Genomic DNA, 22,630 nt, shown 5'->3' with positions numbered 1-22,630 from the left:
GTGAAGGATTATGGAGGGTTGAGGATGGGGAGTGGAAAGAGGGGTGGGAGAGCAGAGAAGGGAGGCAGGGGCATTGACTGAGGTAGGGATTGGAGGGCAGGAGTTATAGGGGATTATGGAGGGTTGAAGGAGTGCAGGAGCAGAGAAAACGGCAAGGACGTTGGGGAAGGGAGGGGTTGGATTCGAAATGGGTTGGGAGGGTAGTGATTTGAGGAGGAGGTAGTGGTTGGGGGGTGAGGGGATTATGAAAGGTTGAGGAGGAGTAAGAGAGCGAAGTTGGGATAGGGAAGGAGGGACAGGAATCAACAGTGGAGATTAGGAATTGGTGGGAATGGGGACGGGGAGTGAGGGAAGGGGAGAAGTGGCAAGAGGAAGTAGATGAATGGGGAATGTAATGAAGAGGGGCGTGAAGGTGGTAGATAACAAAGCAAGAGAGAGATGGAGAAGATGGTAAGAAGGCAACGAGGAGGGAATGAAGTGGGGCAAAGGTGCAGGGGAGGAAGAGGTGCAGACTACATATTGGGCAGAAGAGATGGAAAGGACGATGGAAGGTTGGGGAAGTAGGTGCAGATGGTGGAAATAGGGGGAGTGGATTGGTGATTCAGGGGAAGTGAAAGTGGGAGCTTAAAGAATGGAGGCAAGAGAAATCAAATTAATTAGGAAGGAGGAGTTTGGCCGTAAAGAACTGATCTGTTTTTGGGAAGAAAGCCACAGAGGAAGGAAGGTGCAATCAAAGAATTATTGACCACAATTAGTTCACAGGAAGCAAGATGGACAAGGAGTAAGTTTCATGGAAAGCATTAAAGGCAAAGAGTTGGAGAGTTTAAGCAAGGGAATTCTCCAGTGATAGCACTGGGATAAGTGAAGGTGCAGCTGACGATCTAGTGGTGGTTAGTGGGGAGGTCACAGGTGAGAGGGGAAGAGAAGCGTAATGTCTGAAGTGCGATAATCACTACTTGCACGCCAGAAGAGTATAACATTTAATTAGTCAAACTATTTTGTTGTTAAAGTTTTTGCTTTTTTAAAAAGCAAATTTCATGTCAAGGCATGTATGAAGTTAGTCCCATTTTATGTTCCTCTGTATTGGGAAGGTTATCATTTATTCCTAGAAACGTGGGCTGATTTTCTCCAAAAGCTGAGTCTCTGGAATGCTTTGCCAGCTGTTGTACTGATGCTCCGCCTTTAGGAGTTTACTATCCCTGAAGCAAAAAGCAAAATGCTGTAATTGATAAAAATCTGAAGTAGAGACAGATAAAGTGGGAGCTGCTTAGCACTACTCACAAAGTGTGTGAAAAAAGAAATAGCGTTTCATGTCAATGATGTTTCCCAGGCCTGATGGAAGGTGGAGAAACTGGTTACCTGAAGTCTGGTGCAGGTCACACAAGGGCTTATGATGCTGTTTCTCAAACAAAGTCCAGTTTACAGTTGTTTGTGTAAAATATATTCACCCTGACGAAAGGCTTTTCCATTCAAGGATGTTTACATATCAGGCTATGATCAATAATCTGTCTTCACCGAGAGGTGGTTCCTGAGACATTGGAAACAATCCAGGTTGAAAAAATCTTTAATATCATTCACTGATATTGTTGGAGAGCTTTGAATGGCAACCAGTCTGTGTAAGAAAGACTTTTCCTCATGATACCTTTGACTATTATTTGTGTTGTCTCCTTTTTGACTTGTTCTCCAGAGACAACAGTGTATTCAATTGAATTGACTTTATATCTTACATCCTTCACATACATGAGGAGTAAAAATCTTCACGTTACGTCTCTGTCTAAATGTGCAATGTACAATTTATAGTAATTGTAATAAATAGTATGTACAACAGGACAGTCAATATAGCATAGAAATACAGTTGTATCAGTGTGAATTAATCAGTCTGATGGCCTGGTGGAACAAGCTGTCCTGGATCCTGTTGGTCCTGACTTTTGTGCTGTGGTATCGTTTATGCTGCTGTCTTTGCACCATTAAATTAGCTTAGGGTTGGTGTGTTCCTTGGTCCTTTCTCTCACTTCAATAAACTGAAATAGTTCTTCTTTATTATTACGTGTACTGAGATGTAGTGAAAAAACTTCTGCCAGCCATACAGGTAATCTTAGGCATCCGTTACATCAAGGTAGTTCAAGGGGAAAAACGATAACAGAATGCAGAGTAAAGGAACAGTTACAGCAAGTGGGATGGCATACTAGTGTAGTGATTAGCACAACACTTCATTGAACCTGCGATGCGGGTTCAAATCTCACCGCTGCCTGTAAGGAGTTTGTACGTTCTCCCTGTGTCCGTCTGGGTTTCCTCTGGTTGCTCCAGCTTCCTCCCACAGTCCAAAGACATACCGGTCAGTAGGTTAATTGGTCATTGTAAATTGTCCTGTGATCAGGCTAGGTTTAAAATCAGTGGGCGGCATGAATCGAAGGGCCTATTCGGTGCTGATTCTCAATAAACAACCAAACAAGTAAATAGAATAAGGTGCAAGGACCATGATGATGTAAATTGTGAGGTCAAGTGTACATTTTATGTACACAAGGTCCCTTCAGTAGTCTCATAACAGTGGGATAGAAACTGTCTTTGAGTCTGGTGACACACGTTTTCAAGATTTTGTATCTTCTGTTTGATGTGAAGAGTGGGCGGAGGATGCAGTCAGGCAGAGAACGTGTGCCTCGGTACTGATTTTTGATTATGTTGGCTGCTTTACCGAGCGGCAAGCAGGGTAAACATTGCCCACGGAGGAGAGACTGCTTTATATTTTCATTTTCTGAAGATTAAACTCCTATTCTTACATACTAAATTAGTTCAAATTATTTATTATGCAAGTTGAATTACTGAGGCTTTAAAAAAAAATTAAACAGAAGATAAACACCAGGTCAGCATCCATATGAGATGCTGATGACCACAGCTTGGGAGTGCCTTAACCACTCACTCACTGCTTTCCATGTCATCAATTAGACAACTTGTTCGGCACCCACAAGTGTGCTGTAAAGTTATCATTCAGTGGGTCCACCCTCCTTTCTAGCCAATGTCTCACATAGTGTAAGATTGTTCAAATCTTTGTGACTATGGAACTCAGTACTGTGCTTTTAAGGTACAAACTTTTCATCATAAGGGTCAACTACTTCCAATGTTACCCATCTCTCTCTTTATCTCTGCTCATCAGTAGAGGCATTCTTCCAAAACTTTACTCTGCATAAACTTATGCTTGTTGATAAAAGCTCTTTTCCCCATATTCTGTCTTGCACCAGAAGAATTGGGGTTAGTTTGGATTCCTTGGAGCATGGGTTTTAATTTGGAGAAATTGATGGTATGTGGTGTTGCTGACTGCATTCTTGATATTTTTTGTTCTACTGTTGTAAATCTGGGCTAGATGTGAGCAGCCTACCTTCTCAAAGGTAGGGATTACGATGGTGTTTACAGCATTTAACTTGGGGTGGCATGATGCTTCATGGTGCAGGCAGCCCGGGTTTAATTCCTGCTGCTGCCTGTAAGGAGTTTGTATGTTCTCCCTGTGACCATGTGAGTTTCCTCTGGGTGCTCCGGTTTCCTCCCACAGTCCAAAGATGTACCGGTTAGTAGGTTAATTGGTCATTGTCCCGTGATTAGGCTAGGGTTAAATCGGGGGATTGCTAAGTAGTGCGGCTCAAAGGGCCTATTCTGCATTGTATCTCAAAAAAATAAATAACTTCAAAACTTCACAGCGGCAGTGAGACATCACATCTTCTTCATGGCCCTGAAGGAGCAGTACGTTTCCTCTTGGTCTCCCATCCCTGAAACTGGTGACCTTCCTGGTCCACCAGTCTGGAGACCCCCCTGGCAGATTGGAAGCCGCAACAGTCGACCAAGTTGAAAGCTTAATGGAGCCAAAAGGTTGCAATGTTGTAATGAAGCTCCCAGGTCTGAAAGGTTAACTGTTTCTCTTATTGTTGCTTGACCAGCTGAGTTTTCCCAGCATTTTCTCTTTTTACTTAAGAATTTCATCTGAGAGCATCACTATTTCTGTACTGTACCAGCTAGCTAACCTACTTAAATAAGTATCCAGGCTATTGAGCAAGCCTGGTGTGAAGTCTATTTCTGTGTGATTATCTTGAATGTAAATAGAGCAGCTAGTAATTTTATCCTGAACTTCCTGACTTTATACTTCTCATCTTTCAAAGTGAACAAGAGGGCACTGAGGAGAATTTTGGGTGATGTAAAAATGGTAATATAATTTTGTTATACACTTTAGCACATACAAGGAAGTTGTTACACTAACAGTTAATCTTTTGTTTTGGTTTCATATTTTCAATGAACTTGCACGAAGGTATTTTGATACTCGGTCACTACTTCACACTTGTTTCCAGCCTTCAGGCTCTCTATAGGTGATCCTTCTGAATCTGAATCAGGTTTAATATCACCGGCATGTCATAAAACTTGTTTACTTTGTGGCAACAATAGTATGCAATACGTAATAGAGAGAAAAACTGGGAATTACAGTATGAATATATATATATAAAATAGATAAATAAGTAGTGCATAAACAGAAATAAAAAAGTAGTGAGGAAGTGTTCATGAGTTCAATGTCCATTCAGAAATCAGATGGCAGAGGGAAACACTTTACGGTTGTTTGGGTTACAGCAGTTCACCCTTATAGAATTCACAAGTCATTCCCCAAAAATTTTGAAATAGGCAATAAAATTTGTTCTCACAGTGCTGGTGCAAGTAAAAAGTAAATACATTTTTTCAACTTGTATTTTTTGACATGTGCAGGTTGCACAGCTGTGCATGACGAAAAGTCGCAATGCGGACCATTTTATTTATTGATTTGGTAATACAGCACGAAGTAGGCCTTTCGAGCCATGTTGCCCCAGCAGCTCCCAACAAACCCAATTAACCCTAACTTAATCACGGGACAATTTTTGCAATGACCTGTTACTTCTTTGGACTGTGGGAGGAAACTGGAACACTGGGGGAGAAAAAACGGATAATCTACAGGGATTGCAGAACAGCATCAAAATTGAACTACAGTCTTCAGAATGCCCCAAGAAGTAATAATGTTACACTGACCGCTATGCTGTCATGGTTTTATCAGAATGCTGTACCTCGTAATGCGGGTGTCACCTGTACTTTATTACAAATAGAAAAAGTACATTTCTTAAGATTTCAACCTGTGTAATAAATGAATTAAACTATTTTAGTAGGAATAGTTTAATATTTTCAGAAAGCAGAAATAAAAAGGAACATCCGATCCTGGAAGCGTAAAATGATAACAGAAAATACTAGAAATGCCCAGCACGTCAGGCAGCATCGATGGAGAGAGAAGCAGAGTTAATGTTTCAGACTCTTTGTCAGAACCTCATAAAAGAACACAAGCTAGTTTTCAGTGGCAAAAGAGGGGAAACTTTTTCTCTCTCCGCACATGCTGCCTGACCTGTTGAGTATTTCGAACATATTCTGCATTTATTTAATTTCAGAGAAATGTAGTGTGTAGTAAGATAACTTGTAAGCTAAAAAAAGTGGTTTCTAAAAGTTAGTAGAGGTGATCCCTGAGTTATGGGGAGTTTTATTCTTAGAAAACATTTTACATAACGTGAAGCTGTGTCACCGGTGGACGTGTTAAGTAGTGCAAGCTGAAGAAAATTTTGTGCTTGCTTACTTGTTTCTCCAAATAAGTTCCACAAGAGTGAATTTTATTCTGCATCTCAAATTATTGGGTAGTGATTTGTGAATAAGGGTGAATTCCTGTAACCTGAGTGGCCGGAATATGGACGTTGGCTGTCGCTGTTCTGCCTTGACGTTATCTCTTGCGCTCCACGGTGGCAAATTCCACGAGATTGCTAAACATCCCTCTGTTATGGCTTATGGGTATAGCCAAAGTATCGCTTTTCACACTAATTAATACAATAAATTTAATAATAAATTGCATTAACAATCTCAAATGACAAAAATGAATAGATGGCCAGCGGTTTTGTAACTAACAGATGATTTATTACCATATTGCTTGTCTGCATTTATTCTTACAATATCATCTTAAACAGCATTCCTTCTCCAAAATGTGTGGTGGGTTTATGGGTTTACTTGCCAATAAGATTGAGACTTAACTAATCTGCTGGTTCACTGCATCTTTCTTCCTTCACCTGACAAATCTTGTAATATTCATTCCCACCCCTTGCTCAATTTTAGTCACAGACCCCTGCCATTCTCTAATTTCTCTCCTGTTTCTTCTCATAGTCTTTGTAAGCTCATCATCTTCTGGAGATCCATCTCCTACCCCCACTAACCTACAGATTATCTAGCTTTCTCTTATGACCCCATTTTAGTTAATATGTTTAACCAATCACTCTTGTCAAGTACTACCCTTTTCCATTTCAGATATGTTATCACCTCTTTCCAAGAAACCCTCTTGAATCCTTGCCTATCTCTATCATTTTTTTGTCATTTGCTTACATTGCCTTGGTATAAATTCTCTTTTATACAGAACATCGTGTTTGAATATGTTCCTTTCCTTGATATTACACCAAAATATCTCAGATCGTGATTCTAGCAATTCATGTTCCTGTCAGTACCTCTTCACTGACATCTAACTCGCCCATTTCCATTCCTACCCATTTTTTCATAGCCAGAGAATTATCACTAATGGTTTATCTCCCATTGTCTACTCCGATGAGTTAGACCCTGAGGTATGTACAATAAGTATAATTAGACCTTTTCTTCCATTGAGTCTGCCGTTCAATCATGGCTGATTTTCTTTTGAACCTAATTCTCCCATCTTCCCCCTATAAGTCTTAACCCTCTTACCAATCAAGAACCTCTCAACCTCTGCCTTGAGTACATCCAATGGTTTGTCCTGTTCAGCTCTCTGCGGCAACAAATCCCACAGATTTACCATCCTCTAACTGAAGAAATCCCTTGCATTTTAATTTTAAAGGGAGGTTCCTTTATTCTGAGGCTGTGCCCTCAGATTCTAGTTTCTCCTACTAATGGAAACATCTTCTCCACATTCACACTGCCATATACCATCAGTATATGGTAGGTTTCAATGAGATCTGTTCTCATCCTTTTGAGTAAATCTCTGGTGCTGTCTCAGATTAGGACTCGCCCTGAGTTTCAACATCTACCTTATCTCCTTGCTCTTCCTTGATGATGTGAAAGACGTGAAGTCAGTTTCCACATGTCCTTTTGCTGATGTTTAGCTTTGCTTTCTCACCTCTTCGTAGTTTCTTGCTTGTCAGGAAATTTAACCAGTAATGGATATTTTCTCAACATATGGAAGGGCAAACTTCAGAAATACCGTCCACTGGATATTTCTCTGTTTGGTAATTAACTGAAATCAAACCAGGACCTCTCTCAAATTGCATCTATACTATACTTGTTGATTTCCACTGACACGTTACCGCCCAGCTTTCCTTAGCTTACCTGCCATTGAACCCTGGTTCATACCTTTGTTCTATCTTAGTCTGAATGTTCCAACACACCTTTTTCCTGTTCTTGTTAAACCCAAAATCATTCAAAATTTGTCTTAACTAGTACCAAATGCCATTTTCAAATACACATTAGGTTTGCTGATCATACCAGCTCCCACCTAAGTAATTTTTAAACTCCTGTAGTAAGATCACACTATTTGCTTTCCCATCTTTTTAATCTCTTCTAATCTTATTCCCTCCCTTGATACCTGCCTTCCCCAATTCTGGCCTCATGTACTATATACCTCGAAATCCAATCCTCCCACAGTTGGCAGCTGTACCTGCAGCTGACAGTTCAAATCTCTGGAATTCCCATTTTCAATTCCTTTGCCTCACTACATAGAATAATAAATCATGCAAGACAGAGAAATTTGACACCTCAAGCCATTCAATACGGTTATGGCTGATTTTCAAACTTTAATGTCACTACTTTTCTGGACTAATTTTTAATGTCATAAAACCTATTGATGTCTGTGCTGAATATGGTCAGAGACTGGCTTCATAACCCTCCTGGGTTGAGAATTCCAAAAGTTCATCACTTCTCAGATCAAGAAGTTTCTCCTTATTTCTGTTCTGAATGGTTAACCCAATTTTTTGACATCTGACTGTAGAGTAATGTACTTCTTGCACCTACCTTGTTCATCTCCTGTAAGAAAATTGTATGTTTCAATGAAATCTTCTCTTATTCTTTTAAACTCTCGATAGCCCCTGACTACTTCTCTTCTTGTAGGATGAAGATTCCATCCCAGGAATCAAGGTACTGAATCACTGCCTCATTCCCTCTACTACAAGTTCAGTGGAATTTGGTTAATTGGGCCATTGGTTAATCAGGGCAGTGGCTTAGTTAGGCCAATTCTTAAAGAACAAAATTCAATCAAGAAAGTAACTAGGATTCCCTTCATTTATTTGGCACACTATGCTGCTAAATTGGAGCAGGAGACTGTTGCCAGGAAGTTTCTAACTAGCATCAGTCATGTGCACTTGAGTGGCTGTTAGACGCTACACTGTGCTTTGAGTGAACAGTTTTTAAATAGTGTCAGTTGAGTGCGCTTGTGTTCAAAAAAGCGGACATTTTTCTCACTGATGGTGAGAAAAAAGAAGTAAGACAATTCAGAACTGTTTTGCTCATTGTGTTTTCAAGCATTCAGACTTGGAGATGCAAGAATGTCTGGGAGCAAAAGTGAAATGATTTCACCACTTCAACAAGTTAGGAACTATGAGGACTTTTAAGGTATCGGCGATCATCTTGAATGTTACAATGAAAATCAAGATTTAGAGGATGCAATCGTTGAAAGGATTGTATGAAGACAGTTCATTATCTACACTAGGTGTCTGCGCTGATTTTGTTCACTTACAGTCAACCAAAAGAACACAGGAACTTACACTGGATTAGTTCCTCCATTGATAACAGGAACTAATACAGTTGTTTAGTACTGTAGTAGTATTAATAGTCTATTAATTGTTCTGTTTTTCATTTGAATACATAATGTTTTACTCAGTTAAATGGTAGTTTGTCTTTTTTATATATTTTTAACAATTTCCATGAAATTTTGGCTAATTGGGGCAGCCGCTTAAGTGGGCTAAACTGTACTGGTCCTGATGTGTCCCAATTACCCAAAATCCACTGTATACCCTTCCTTTGGTGGGTCAACCAGATGTATACATGAGGTCTCACCAAAGGTTTCTTTAATTTCAGTATGAATCTTTATTTTTGTATACAAATTATTTTGCAATAAGTTAAACTGGAGAGGGTGCTAAAAAAGTGTGTTACTGGGACTTAAGTCTTGGGTTATAAGGAGAGGCAGGATGAGTTAGTAATTTCTTCCCTGGAGCATAGGAGGCAGAGGTGTGACTTTATAGAGGCATAACACCATTCACACCCTCCCAAATGGAAAATGATCCATTTATTCTAAACTTGCGTCTTCTTAGCCACCCTCTGTCCACTCTGGTGTATTACGCACGAACTTGTGTGCTCTTATTTCTTTAATTAACTCTTGGTGGACACTTTACCAAGGACTGTTGGGTATAAGCTGGATTTCCAAACATGCTTGGGAGTGTACACATATAGCATGTTTGAGGAAGAGGTAGTTGGCTGCTCTGATCAAGCCTTGCGGTGAAGCTTTGACAAATCAATACTGTTGCAGTTTAAATAACATTGCTCCTGCCTGTACATGTTCCCTCACAAGAACTAATCTCACTCACTCTGTTATCATTAATTTTTATCTGGTTTACTTAGTGTTGAGTTACATTAGTGATGATTCATGTGCTCAGTCATGTTCAAAGTGCTGCACGTGGGAGGCCCAAATTAGGTAGAACCTTCCTCAAAAAGATTAAGGCAGAGTAGAGACATCTGATCCAAGGAATCAAATTCTTTGACTTTGGATTAATCCTGAATGCGATTAATTCACTCTGTGCCATTACAAGGACACTGTGTGTCTTCAGAGACCATGCACAAAGCACCAATGCTCACTATATCACTTGGAAGAACATCATCAGATTAGATCAAGTTATTCTCATACACACCAGGATGCAAAGAAATTCCTTGTTTGCAAGTCACTTCCCTCTCACCACACTGCCTTCCTGTTCCTTCCACTGGCAGAGATGTTGAGCAAGATAGCTAGTTTGGCCAGTATCATTATCAGGTTGGTGATATATAACATCTGTCTGTTGAAAGTGCTACCTGTTTAAGGGTTTGACTGATGAAGGTATCTACAGCTGATGCACTTTGTTCTAGTCCACTGTGACAGGGAGCTGGGACAGCGAGCAATTTGGTGGGATTGGGGAGCTTGGTAGAGAGGTGGGCAGGTTGGAGAAAAGAGGGGGAGAGAGACAGGAATGGGCAGAGAGGGAGAGAAGAGAGGACGGTGGATTAGAAACATTGGAAAGAAGAGGGAATGTGAGGCACAAGCATGGTGGATTGGAATAAAGATTGGCAGGTGAATGGGGAGGGGGAGAGGAGGGAAGTGAGGAAGAAATAGTATATTGGGTGAAAGTAGTTGAGAGGGGAGAATGGACAGTGAACAGGAATGAAGGGTGCTTATCTGGCTAAGTTGTTGGAGGAAGAATGGAAATTTTTCATATTGGTGATGGTTAATATATGGATAAACTGCCAGAAGTGGTTGAGACAGGTACAATAACAATGTTGAAAAGACATTTGGACAGATTCCTAATAGGAAAGGTGTATTAAGATATGTGTTAACCATGGGCAAATGGGACTAGCATTGATGGACACCTTGGTCGGCATGGATAAGATGGGCCAAAGGGCCACATTCTGTGTTGGATGACTCTATGAAGCTCATAGAGTAAATAGTACATGTGATTGGTTTAGGGGACAACATGGTAGCGAAGTGGTTAGCACAGCGCTTTACAGTACCCATGATCCAAGTCGTTTCTCACTGCTGCTTGTAAGGAGTTTGTATGTTCTCTCAATGACGGCATGGGCTTCCAGCGGGTGCTCCGGTTTCCTCCTACAGTCTAAAGGCGTACCGGTTGGTAGATTAATTGTCCTGTGATTAGGCTAGAGTTAAATTGAGGGTTGCTAGGGGACACGGTTTGAAGGGCTGGAAAAGCCTACTCCGTGCTGTATCTCACTAAAATAAAAATTATAACAAACATAACAGCAAGTACAACGATGAGCACAACATAACAGAATGACGCAAGGATTGTAGAACAATCTGAGCTAGTGCAAAAAAAATCCTATTAGCAGAATAATCGAGAGAGGTGGAAATAAGAATCTGAGAATGTGGCGGCAGACTGAGAGGAGTGTGAAAGAGAAGATTTGTTTAAGGGTCTAGCCTTTCCATTGTAAACTGCTTAGACTGCTGATTCAGGACTCTCTGCAGTTCATAACGGGAAAGCCAGATGCCTATTCAAAATGATTGACGATGAAGAGGGGGCTTATGGGGAGGGAAGAAAAGAGGAGCAGCAAAGAGAGAGAATGCAGTGGAAGGTCATTGCAAGAATAAAAGAAAGATTAACCAATATAGTTTTAAAAGATGGTTTAGACAAGGCTAAAGTGACTGTGTTTCTTTCAGAGATGAATCAGTGAATTTGTGTGGAATTGGTCCTTGGTCTGAGTGTATTGTCTGTGGGACAAGACGGAGTAAAACATACACACTCGTACCACAGCCCGGTTAACTGTGAGCCATTGGATTGTTTACAGACAAAGGGCTACCAGGAAGGCAGGGCTTGAAGCACAATGTTGGGTAGTGCAATGCTGACAGGAACGTGGTGAGATGTTGGTGATATTTGCTTTATGTGATGGATGCACTGCATTCACGATTTCTGCTGTTGACTGTTCAGCTGCGGCTGGAGCACTCCATGAGGGTTGGAGAAGTGATCAGAGGCACAATTTTTATGGATGGAATTGGCAACTACAGAAGTACGGTAGTATTTTTTTAAAAAACAGAGCAGTTCCAGAAAGAGTTGCTGAAATAGTTGGGTACCTGGCTACTCATGATGTGTGGAGGAATAATATGCAGTATTGAGAGATGTGTCAAGGCTTGTGGCTCTGATATGGGGCTCCTAATCACATTGGGGTCAGTGGGAATCTGGAACTTCATTGTCCTCCCTCTAAAAGGATGCTTACTGATGTCAGCTAGAATCTTGAATATGGGGACTTAATATTTTGTAGAGATGTCAGAGACTAATGATTTTGAATACTGTTTAGGTGGAGGTTTGAAAAGATCTGACTCATTTTTATAACAAGCTTGGGAGGGCTGGATAGTCTTATTTTGTTCCTATATTCTGACTATAGAGGAGTTCATAAGCAATGACTAAGTCTGTCAAGATGGTGTGGTTACCCTCTGGAAGAACTTATCTTCTGGGTGCAAGGGGGTTTGTGTTGTTCAATAGAGTAAGCCCTATCCTTGGAGCGTCTGGTCTGCAATCACCATTGCAGCATGTTCTGACAAGCTGGGAGAGCAAACCTCCATCAAGATTGACACATTCGTCCTTTCTTGAAGTTGACAGGTCTGGAACTGGTATCTTGCTAATTGAAAGTTCCAGTCATGTCAGGGTTAAGGGTGTAATTAAATTTAGCAAGACAGTTCATTTTTCTACAGACACCTGGAAGTGATCTGTGTAAATTTAGAGGGGCTCATCTGGAAATGCTCTAGCCTCTTCATTAATAGGTCATGGGTTTGAGTCCAATGCCAAAGCCAGATTTCAACATCTGGGCTGATGGTTCTTGAGCGATGGAAGGGACTGCTGAAACTCTGCTCTCTGGCCAGAATGTTAAACTTGCGTGCCGTCCTCTCACTCTCTCCTTCCCACTCCTAGTGGCTGTAAAACATCCCACAGTCCAGTTTTGAGTATTTTTCCCCAATGCCTTAGCCAGTATTAATCTGTTATTTAGTGATTATAATGTTACTGTTGTGGAATCTTGCAGTGCTCAAGGTAACTCCCCTTTGAGAAACAACACATAAAAAGTTACTGTTGACTGTGTAGAGCCCTTTAAAACAAGGCTGTGAAAGACGCAGTGCAAAAGCATGTGTCACAGTTTCTTTCTTTCATTGTTCTTTGGGAGTCTCTGCCATCGTTGCTTGGTTTGGCAGACATACTAGCAGCCTCATGTTAAGTGGCTGACTCACAGTCTCCATGAATTGGTCCAGCTACGTACTATCATCTCAGCACAACTTGGAGATGGCTGGTAGTTGTAGCCTTGTCAGACAACCATATATATTTAGACACTTTACTTTGCAATACCTTAAACCCCTTTCATTCAGGGGTATTTTGTTTTGAGTTTGTATAACAAAGTTAGGATTTGTTGTGTATGTAATGAGCAGATGACCTTGTGGATTAAACCATAAGGCATGGGAGCAGATTGGGCCATTTGGCCCATTAGGTTTGCTCCACTATTTGATCATGGCTGATATATTTTCCCTCTCAACCATATTCTCCTGCCTTTGACATCCTTACTAATCAAGAATTTGTTAAACTTAAAATGTTTCCAATGACTTAGCCTCTTCAGCTGTAAATGGAAATGAATTCCACAGATGCGTCACCCTCTGGCTAAAGAAATTTTTCATCTCTTTTCTAAAGTGACAGCTTGTATACTGAGGCTGTGCCACCTGGTCCTAGACTCTCCCATTTCTGGAAACATTCTCTCCACATCTTATAATAATAATAGTATTTAATATTTGGTAGGTTTCAATGAGATCTCCCTTCTTTCTAAACTCCAGCGAGTACAGGCCCTGAGCTGTTGAAAGGTCCTCATACGTTAACACTTGCATTCCTGGGATCATTCTTGTAAACCACCTCTGGATCCTCTCCAGTACCAGCACTCTCATTTACGAGGCTGAAAACTGCTCTCAGTACTCCAAATATGGCTTGATCAATGCCTTATAATGCCTCAGCTTTACATCCTTGATTTAATATTCCAGTGTTCTGGAAATGAATGCTAACATTGCATTTGCACTCCTTACTACAGATTCAACCTGCAAGTTAAACTTCAGGGAATCCTACACTCGGACTTCCAAGTCCCTTTGCAGCTTCGATTTCTGAATTTTCTCTCCCTTCAGGAAATAATCTATGCTTTTATTCCTTTTACCAACGTGCCTTTCCCCTTCCTTCCTTCATCCTATAATCTGAAGAAAGAAATGTCTCATAATTTGAAAACTTATTTTGCCTGGCAAACAGACTAGTTGGTTTTTAGTGTTGGTTAACTTTTCTGAGAAACTTGCTGTGTCGAAAAAGGATTCTTTATTTCTGTCTTACTGGCTTCTTTCTATAAATAGTTGCTGACATCACTGCTTCGTTGGCAGGCTAGTCTGTGGGAAGGTTGAATGTGCTCAGATCTCAAATGCTTCTGGGGAAAAATAAAACTTAGCTTATTATATTACCTTTCTTTGTTTTGCAGACCTTGATCATCCTCCTCCCTTCACCTGGTGAAAAGCAGTACCGTACTTAATTCACAACTTGTGTAAGCCATGGCTCTTCTGGGCCAGAAGGCTGGTTCAGGTTGTACTCCAAGATTCAACTGAGGTGACATCTCCAATTTGTAAACCAAGACCTCACCTGCCCTCTCCAGTGATCTTCAGGATCAGGAGTGATAATAAATCTGAATCCCATTCATTAATTTGAATTAATTCACAAATCAGAATCAGTTTTATTATCAATGACTAATATGACATGAAATCTGATGTTTTGTGGCAGCAGTACATACCAAAGATATCAAATTACAAAAAAACAAATAACTAGTACAAAAAAAAGGAATAACACATTAGTGTTCATGGTCAGTTCAGAAATCTGATGATCTTGTAGAGGTTTATAAAATCATGAGGGGCGTAGATAGGGTGCATGTCCTTTTCTTAGGGCAATGGAGCATTAGGTCAGAGGAGAAAGATTTAAAGGAATCTGAGTAAGAAGTTTTTCTCCACAGAGGCTCCTGGGTACATGGAATGAGTTGCCAGAGGAAGGTAGCAGCATGTATAATTACAAAATTGAACAGACATTTGGGCAGGTGTGTAGATAGTAAAGATTTGGAGGGATATAGGCCAAACAGGTTAATGAGAATTGCTTAGACAGGTAGCTTTATTAGTATGGTTGATTCAGAATTCAGAATCAGGTTTATTATCGTTGGCATGTGTCGTGAAATTTGTCAACCTAGCAGCAGCAGTTTGATGCAATACATAATATAGAAGAAGAAGAAAAATAAAATAAGTAAATCAATTACAGTATGCATATATTGAATAGATTTAAAATTTTGCAAAAAAACAGAAATGTATATTAAAAAAGTGAGGTAGTGTTCACGGGTTCAATGTCCATTTAGGAATCGGATGGCGAGGGGAAGAAGCTGTTCCTGAATCGCTGAGTGTGTGCCTTCAGGCTTCTGTACCTCTTACCTGATGGTAACAGTGAGAAAAGGACATGCCCGGGTGATGGAGGTCATTAATAATGGATGCTGCCTTTCAGAGACACCGCTCCTTGAAGATATCCTGGGTACTTTGTCGGTTCATAGCCAAGATGGAGCCGACTAAATTTGCAATACTGTGCAACTTCTGTTAGTCCTGTGCAGTAGCCCCTCCCATACCAGACAGTGATGCAGCCTGTCAGAATGCTCTCCACAGCACATCTATAGAAGTTCTTGAGTGTACTTGTTGACATGCCAAATCTCTCCACATTTCTAATGAATTATAGTCGCTGTCTTGCCTTCTTTATAACTGCATTGATATGTTGGGACCAGGTTAGATACTCAGAGATCTTGACACCCAGGAACTTGCTTTGGACTGAAGGACCAGTTTCTGTGTTGTATAACACTATGACATCACTGTCAGTAATGTTGGAGGTTGTACAAGTAGCCAAAGTTGGAGAAGTACACAGATACCAGAAGATTATAGGACATCTGGAGTTTTTATTGATAGGGAGGACTGGGATTATGGAGCAGTTAGAAAAGGTTTTTGGCACAATCCAGACCTCTCACACTGTTGATTCCATTCCATGTATCTAAGACCTTCTTGTTCAAATCTTTAACAGAAAGGTAACACGACTAACAGACTGACACTGCATTCATACAGCTTTCACCACGTGGTAGACATGAACTTGGTGTTTGTTTAAGTAGACTGGGAACGTGTAATTTCCCTTCGTGGGACTCGTTTGAAGTGCCTGTTGACCACAAGTTAGTTGCTCAGATTCATAGAATCCAAATTGCTGGAAAATATTGTACTATAAAAGTAAGAGTTTGCATTCATGTGGTGGTTGATGGAGCCTACAGCTAGTACCACACTTCCACACATTCAGGAGAGAGGAAGCGGTTGTGTATCAAATGATCTCACAAATACCAGGTGAATGAATTGCCAGTTCTGTGATGTTGGTACTGGAATTCAACTCCACACAGGAGAACTTCTGACCTCTTCTCGTGAGCTTTCATTTCACTATAAGAGCAGACAGCAACAACTCGATAAAGAATGACATTTCTTCCAGTCTAGCTCCTCCTTTCCTGCACCATCTGCTTAGAATAAGCTCGGGACTCCACAGTGGAACTGAAATCCACGCCCTTGGTGGAAAGAGCCACACTTCTCCCTGTGTTGGAGGATACGCATACAACATTGTCAGTGTGGATAGGTTGGAGCTTCAGTAACCCAAGATCAATCCTGTCTTCTGGTGCTCTATTGAGTTTGCATGTTCTCCTCGTGACTGCATGGGATTCCTCCAGGTGTTTCTGTTTCCTCCCAAAGACTGGATTGGTGGTTAATTGCCCTCTGAGCATAGGTAGGTGAGGAGCAGATGCACATGTCATCGAGAATAACTACAGAGAAATGGGATCAGTAGGTTTGCTCTGATAGCCAATCTCTGTCATAAGGACAATGAAGTGTGGATGGGATATGCATTTACAGTGAAAGGAGCAGAGTGTAAAGGAGATGTGCAGGACACTTTTTTTTACACAGAGTGGTAGGTGAGTGAAACAGCTTGCCAGGGTAATAGTGGAAGCAGATTTGATAGTAATATGTAAGAGCCTGTTAGATATAGGCATGAACATACAATTAATAGAGGGATACAGATAGTGTCCAAGCAGAAGAGACGTAGCTTAATTTGGTGGTGTTTTCAGCACAGATGTTGTGGGCTGAAGGGCCTGTTCCTGCACAATATTTTTCTATTTTCTGCGAATTAAACTTTGACTAAGCACAACAAGAACCTCGTGCCCTCTCCAGGCCTGTGGAATCTTCCTTTCAGAGTGAGTGACTGCACCTCACCCTGCTAAACCTGACTTGGTGACGTGAACAGAAGTGAACCAGCTCTTTCTATAACTTCAGCTGAACTGTTTATTTGCACACACAGCAAAGGATCTGTACTTGGTATCAAGGGAGATGATTTATGCATGAGCCTGGATTAAAGGTGCCTTTGTGTTCTGGTCTGATGTGGGCCAGACCCTGTCACAGACAGTGATACTACTATACCATGCGCAGTGTACAGCCCTATTCACTGCTCTCCTGACAAGAAGATGGGCCTTTTGACCTTTGGAAGCTGGTTGATTAATCACTTTGCTTCTGAATTTGGTACCATATTTGTTGTCTTCTGCTGCTGTAGCCCATCTACTTCAAGGTTTGATGATGTGCTTTCAGAGGTGGTCTTCTGCACACCACTATTGTAATGCATGGCTATTTAAGTTACTACAGTTTCCTATCACTTGAACCAGTCTGGCCATTTTCCTCTGACCCCTGTCATTAACAAGGCATTTTCACCCACAGAACTACAACTCACTGGATTTTATTTTTGTTTTTGTACCATTCTCTGTAAACGCGAGAGACTGTTGTGCTTGAATATCCCAGGAGATCAGCAGCTTCTGAGACATGCAAACCACCCCTTTTGGCACCAACAATTATTCCATGGTCAAAGCCACTTAGGTCACATTTCTTCCCCATTCTGATGTTTGGTCTGAACAATAACTGAGCCTCTTGACCATGTCTGCATGCTTTTGTGCATTGAGTTGCTGCCACATGATTGGCTGATTAGATAGTTGCATTAATGATTAGGTGTACAGATGTGTATGTGTAGGATTTAGGGGGTATTGGTTTTGTATAATGTTTTAAATTCTTAGGCTCATGTTACACTGGAACTGGTCTACTTTTTATAAATAAAAATTACTATCGTTCAACTTTATTGCTGGTTGGCTGTGTATTTGGTATATCCAGTGTACGGACTCTGTATAGATAGCCAGGGGAAACATAATGGGTCTGAAGCTGCATTGAGAAGACAGATATGGCTGCGGTCCAAGATGGAAACTCTGAGGGGTGATGTGGGAGAGTCCCTGGGCAGGGACTGTATCCATAGATAAGCCCAGTTCCATCTATTGAGCCTTTGCCTAGTTTCCGCACCCATCTATATGTCCTTGGGCTGAGGTCGGGTCGCGGTCTGAGCAAATCTCGTTTACTGTGACAGGGAGGATCAATAACCAAAGTGCACATGTTGAAAACTAATGACTACTCTTACCTCACCCCGTACTCTCTGCATGCCCAGTTAATGAACATTTCTGTATTTTTCTATGACTTAGAGGTTGTTTACCCATCAAGTCTATACTAGGTAACGTCACAGATTTTCCTTGTAACCTGTTTCTGAACACTCCCAGATTCTGCCACTCACCTACACATTATAGATTATTGACAGCAGCCGACCCGCAAGTTTTTGGGATGTGGCAGGAAATGCAGAACACCCGGGTGAAACCCATGTGGTTACCAAGAGAGCATGCAAACTCCACAAACAGGCAGTGCAGGAGCTGCAAGGCTCTACCACAGCTATGATGCAGATGCTTTCTGCGGCAGTCATGACTTGGAAACTTTGACACGGGTCAACATTGAATTTTAACCCCTAACCCATTTCATCCTTGCAAACATCTGCAATCTCCCGCTCGACCCATGAGTTCTTCAATATGCGGTTGGCTCTCAAATCTTTGATCATCCATCCCCTATGTTGTGATCCATCCATTCTGATTTCTGCCCAGTACTGATCAAATGAACGATGGTCTTTTATGATTGTGATGAAAAAAATTTCCACCCTCTTGCACTTCTGAATCCCTGTGAGACCTTTGATACCATGACTGTCCCATCTCAGCCAATCCAGCACCTTGCTGGGTGTGACTATATTCTCTTGGTTCAATTCTTGCCCATCCACTCGTGCATTCTAGTCCTGCATGCTCCCTTCTGGAATCTCCAGAGATTTTTCTTTTGTTCACCTACCCATCATGTCCACTGAAAATACTGTTGTTTCTCCACGTTATTTATATATTTAATGAGATCCCGCACGGAACAGGCCCTTCGAGCTGTGCCACCCAGCAATCCACTGATTTAATGCTAGCCTAATGAGGGGACACTTGACAATGACCAATTAACCTACCAACCGGTATGTCCTTGGGCTGTGGGGGGAAACCCTCATGGTCACGGGGAGAATGTACAAATTCCTTTCAGCCAGCAGTGGGAATTCAACCCGTGTTGCTGGTACTGTACAGAGTCGTGCTAATCACTACACTACTGTACCACCCCTCTAGGGGCTTTTTCCCCCCCTGGAGTGTAGGGGGCTGAAAGGCATAGATAAGGTGAATGTTCACAGTTTTTTTCCCAGGGTGGGTGAGTCAAAAACTAAAGGGCATAGGTTTAGGGTGAGAGGGGAAAGATTTTCATACAGAGGGTGCTGGGTATGTGAAACAAACTGGCAGTGTGGAAGTGGTAGTGATGGGTACAATTACAACATTTAAAAAACATTTGGACAGGGAAATGGGCCAAACACAGACAAATGGAACCAGATCAGAAAGACACCTTGGTCAGCATCAACATTTTGGGCTGTATAGCCTGTTTCTGTGCTTTATAACTCTGACTATAATATCAAAATGGTTGTTGTGATGCATCTAGTGTGGTTGTGTAGTGGGTAGTGCTTGTCGCTCTCACTCACAGCTTCCACCACTGGCTAGAAGTCTCACAGAAAGGAGAACTGAATGCATGTCTCTTCTTGCCAGTACAGCAGCAAGCCTCATGTAAGTGCCTCCTTGCTGGCAACACACGAAAACTGAATTGCTTTCAGACAGAAGCTGAACTACAGTGGACAGGGAGGAGGTCTGGCCCCTGAACACTTAGCAGGCAGGCCCACCAGTGTGTGGGCATGCCCTGGTGTTTGTGAACCGGATCCCCAGCAATGGGTAAGTAGCCCCACTGCCTTGTGGGCAGCCTCGGGAGAAACAAAAGCTACAGGAGTAAAGCCAGACAGAAAATCCAGAGTGGAGCCTCTAAGGGCTGGATGTCACTGAACATCAGTCCGGCAGCTCCTGCAGCCAAGCTGGTGCCAACGTATTACTTCGCTTTTCTTTGGACTACACCGGTGAGGCCAAGAGGGCATCCCAGGACCTCCATACCTTCCACTCAGGCTTGTGCCCTGGAGAGGGCAGCTCTACAACGGATTGACCCATACCGCACACCCGTTGCCCTTCAAGACAGACTGATACAATCATCATCCTCACAATGAGTGAGTGAGTGCAATGATGAGCTAACAATCCAGCACCCAAGTTACCTGGTCAGAGTGTAGACGTGGTTCAGTGGAATTCTTCACTACAGCCAGAACTTGACTGCAGAGGCATGCCTTGCAAACTTGCTTTGGTTGGTCTGCAACTCAACAGTAGCCCTACCTCATTACATGATCTTGCTTTGTGTACCTCTGCAAAATATGACTAGTGAATGATCACTAAAAAATAGGAACAATCGCCTTGTTTATACACAGAGGAATGTTGTGATCTGGAAAGCACTGCTTGAAAATTCAGATAGAAAGAGGTTCATTAGCAACAATCCTGATAGATACTTTAAGAGAAAAGTTTGCAGGAACTTTATTTCAGAAAGCTTGTAGAAAGGTAAAACCTTGCATCTGTTCAAAAGTAAACTGGTTGGATTTTTGAAGGTCAGCAACCAGGCCGACCCAGGAAAATTGCTGGTTCTCTCAGAGCTTTGGTTGCAATCATAGCGTTAATTGCTAGTTATTTGCTTAATCACCCTTCAATTTAACAGTCTGTTGGCAATTAAGAAATAATCATAATGAGCACTGTGGCTAACTTCCATAAAGCCAGGATATCCATAACTGGCTCGTGTTGGCAAGTCAAAGGGAGCGTAGCAAGTATTTTATGCCCGCAACTCTTCACGCCAAGCCACAACATGTTCCCTCCTGCCAAGCTTCACTCCCCCTCCTCTTGCCTGTCTTCATCTTTTATGCCCCCACACCCACCACTTGCTGCCTGTTCTCATCGCCTCCCTGTCCTGTCTCCAGCTACGTATAAAGTGCTGTCCAAGAGATAAAGTGTTGGCAAGGATGTGTTCTTCAGTGTACAAGAATAGGCTGTTGCACCATGTAGTGACATGTCACATGAATGATATGCAGTCGTTGTGAAGCAACAATGTCTTTATCTGCATTTTAATTATGAGTTTCACTGAGAATTGCCAGCAAATGGCCACATTTATGGTAACAAGCTTGTGACTTTGCCACATGCACATCCAAACTCCACAGTTCCGAGCTCGCTGGCAAATTCTAGCTGGTGAAGCGTCAGACCACAACCTAGCTGAGATTCTCTGGCACTTGTTCATGTTAGACCATTATTTTTAAAGGAGGTCTTATAAGTAGGGAAAACAAAAAACACAACAAAATGCTGAGGGAACTCTGTGTTCAGGACACAAAACATTGGCTATCCATCCCTGTGCCTCCAGCTGTTTGTTTCTTGTTTCAGATTCCAGCATCTGCAGTCTCTTGTGAATTTTAGTATAACATAAATTGCTTCATTTTTTGTTTGCAGTAATTTTTAAAAAAGTTTTGGGTGATAAAGTTTTTAAAAGTGTATTATAATTAACATGACTATTGATATCAGTGTCTAATAGTTTTTTAATGCTCTTGATTGTCAGAGGCATTGAAAGCCGGAGTTAACAATCTAATCAGAGTTTGGATGGCATGGTGTATTGAATACATCATCAAAACAAGAACATGTAAAGTAAATACTGGAACTTTCATCCACTGTTTTTGGACTTGTCCCAGACTTCAGGCACACTGGAGTGATATTTTGGGTGAAATGGGAAAGATTCTAAAGATGGAGCTTGAACTGGACCCAGTGTCTTTTCCCTTGGGCTTACCCAGCAGTCATATTATTAATGCACATCAGAAAAAACTTTTTAACATCCTGACTTTTTGTGCGAAAGAACGTTTTACTTTGTTGGATATCCGATAAGGCCCCTGGACTTTTTGGTTTGCGTAAATTAATCATGGAATACATTCCTTTGGACTTTTTGACATGTATGGTACACTCAAAAACAAATAGCTTTCATAAAACTTGGCAACCTTTTCTGCAGTATATAGATGTAAACCTGTCTATTATACTAATAAGGGCTTTTGTATAGGATGTTGTGGTGATGTCTATATTTTGATGGAGGTTTTCTGATACCTGATATCTGTGAGGGGAAGAAATGTAGATGTAAGTGTATCTGGAAATTGAAAGTTTTGTTATGCTGAGCAAAAAAGAAATAAAATTAAAAAAACAAGAACTGGTAATAATAGGATAAAATCAAATTATTTCATCAAATCACTGACAAAGTAACGATAACTAAAATGGGAATTCATGACAACTAAACAGCTGGAGGGAAAATCATTACAAAGGAAGTAGTATAGAAGTGAAAATCCAGCCTAACTGCAGGTCTTCAGTTGATGGAAAGGGGCTTGCAATGACTTTTAAGCATTTCTAAATACGT

General features: G+C 41.4%; 1 protein-coding gene across 1 annotated transcript in view; it reads left to right on the top strand.

The window, feature by feature from the left end:
* Positions 1 to 22,630, top strand: part of colgalt1b (collagen beta(1-O)galactosyltransferase 1b) — a 55,840-nt gene that overhangs the window by 361 nt on the left and 32,849 nt on the right. The gene's annotated exons all lie outside the window — the stretch shown is intronic.

The sequence above is a fragment of the Hemitrygon akajei genome, chromosome 16 (genome assembly GCF_048418815.1).
Source record: "Hemitrygon akajei chromosome 16, sHemAka1.3, whole genome shotgun sequence".
Lineage (NCBI taxonomy): Eukaryota > Metazoa > Chordata > Chondrichthyes > Myliobatiformes > Dasyatidae > Hemitrygon > Hemitrygon akajei.
The sequence above is the reverse complement of the archived record's forward strand: the minus strand, read 5'-3'. Positions and strand labels throughout refer to the sequence as shown.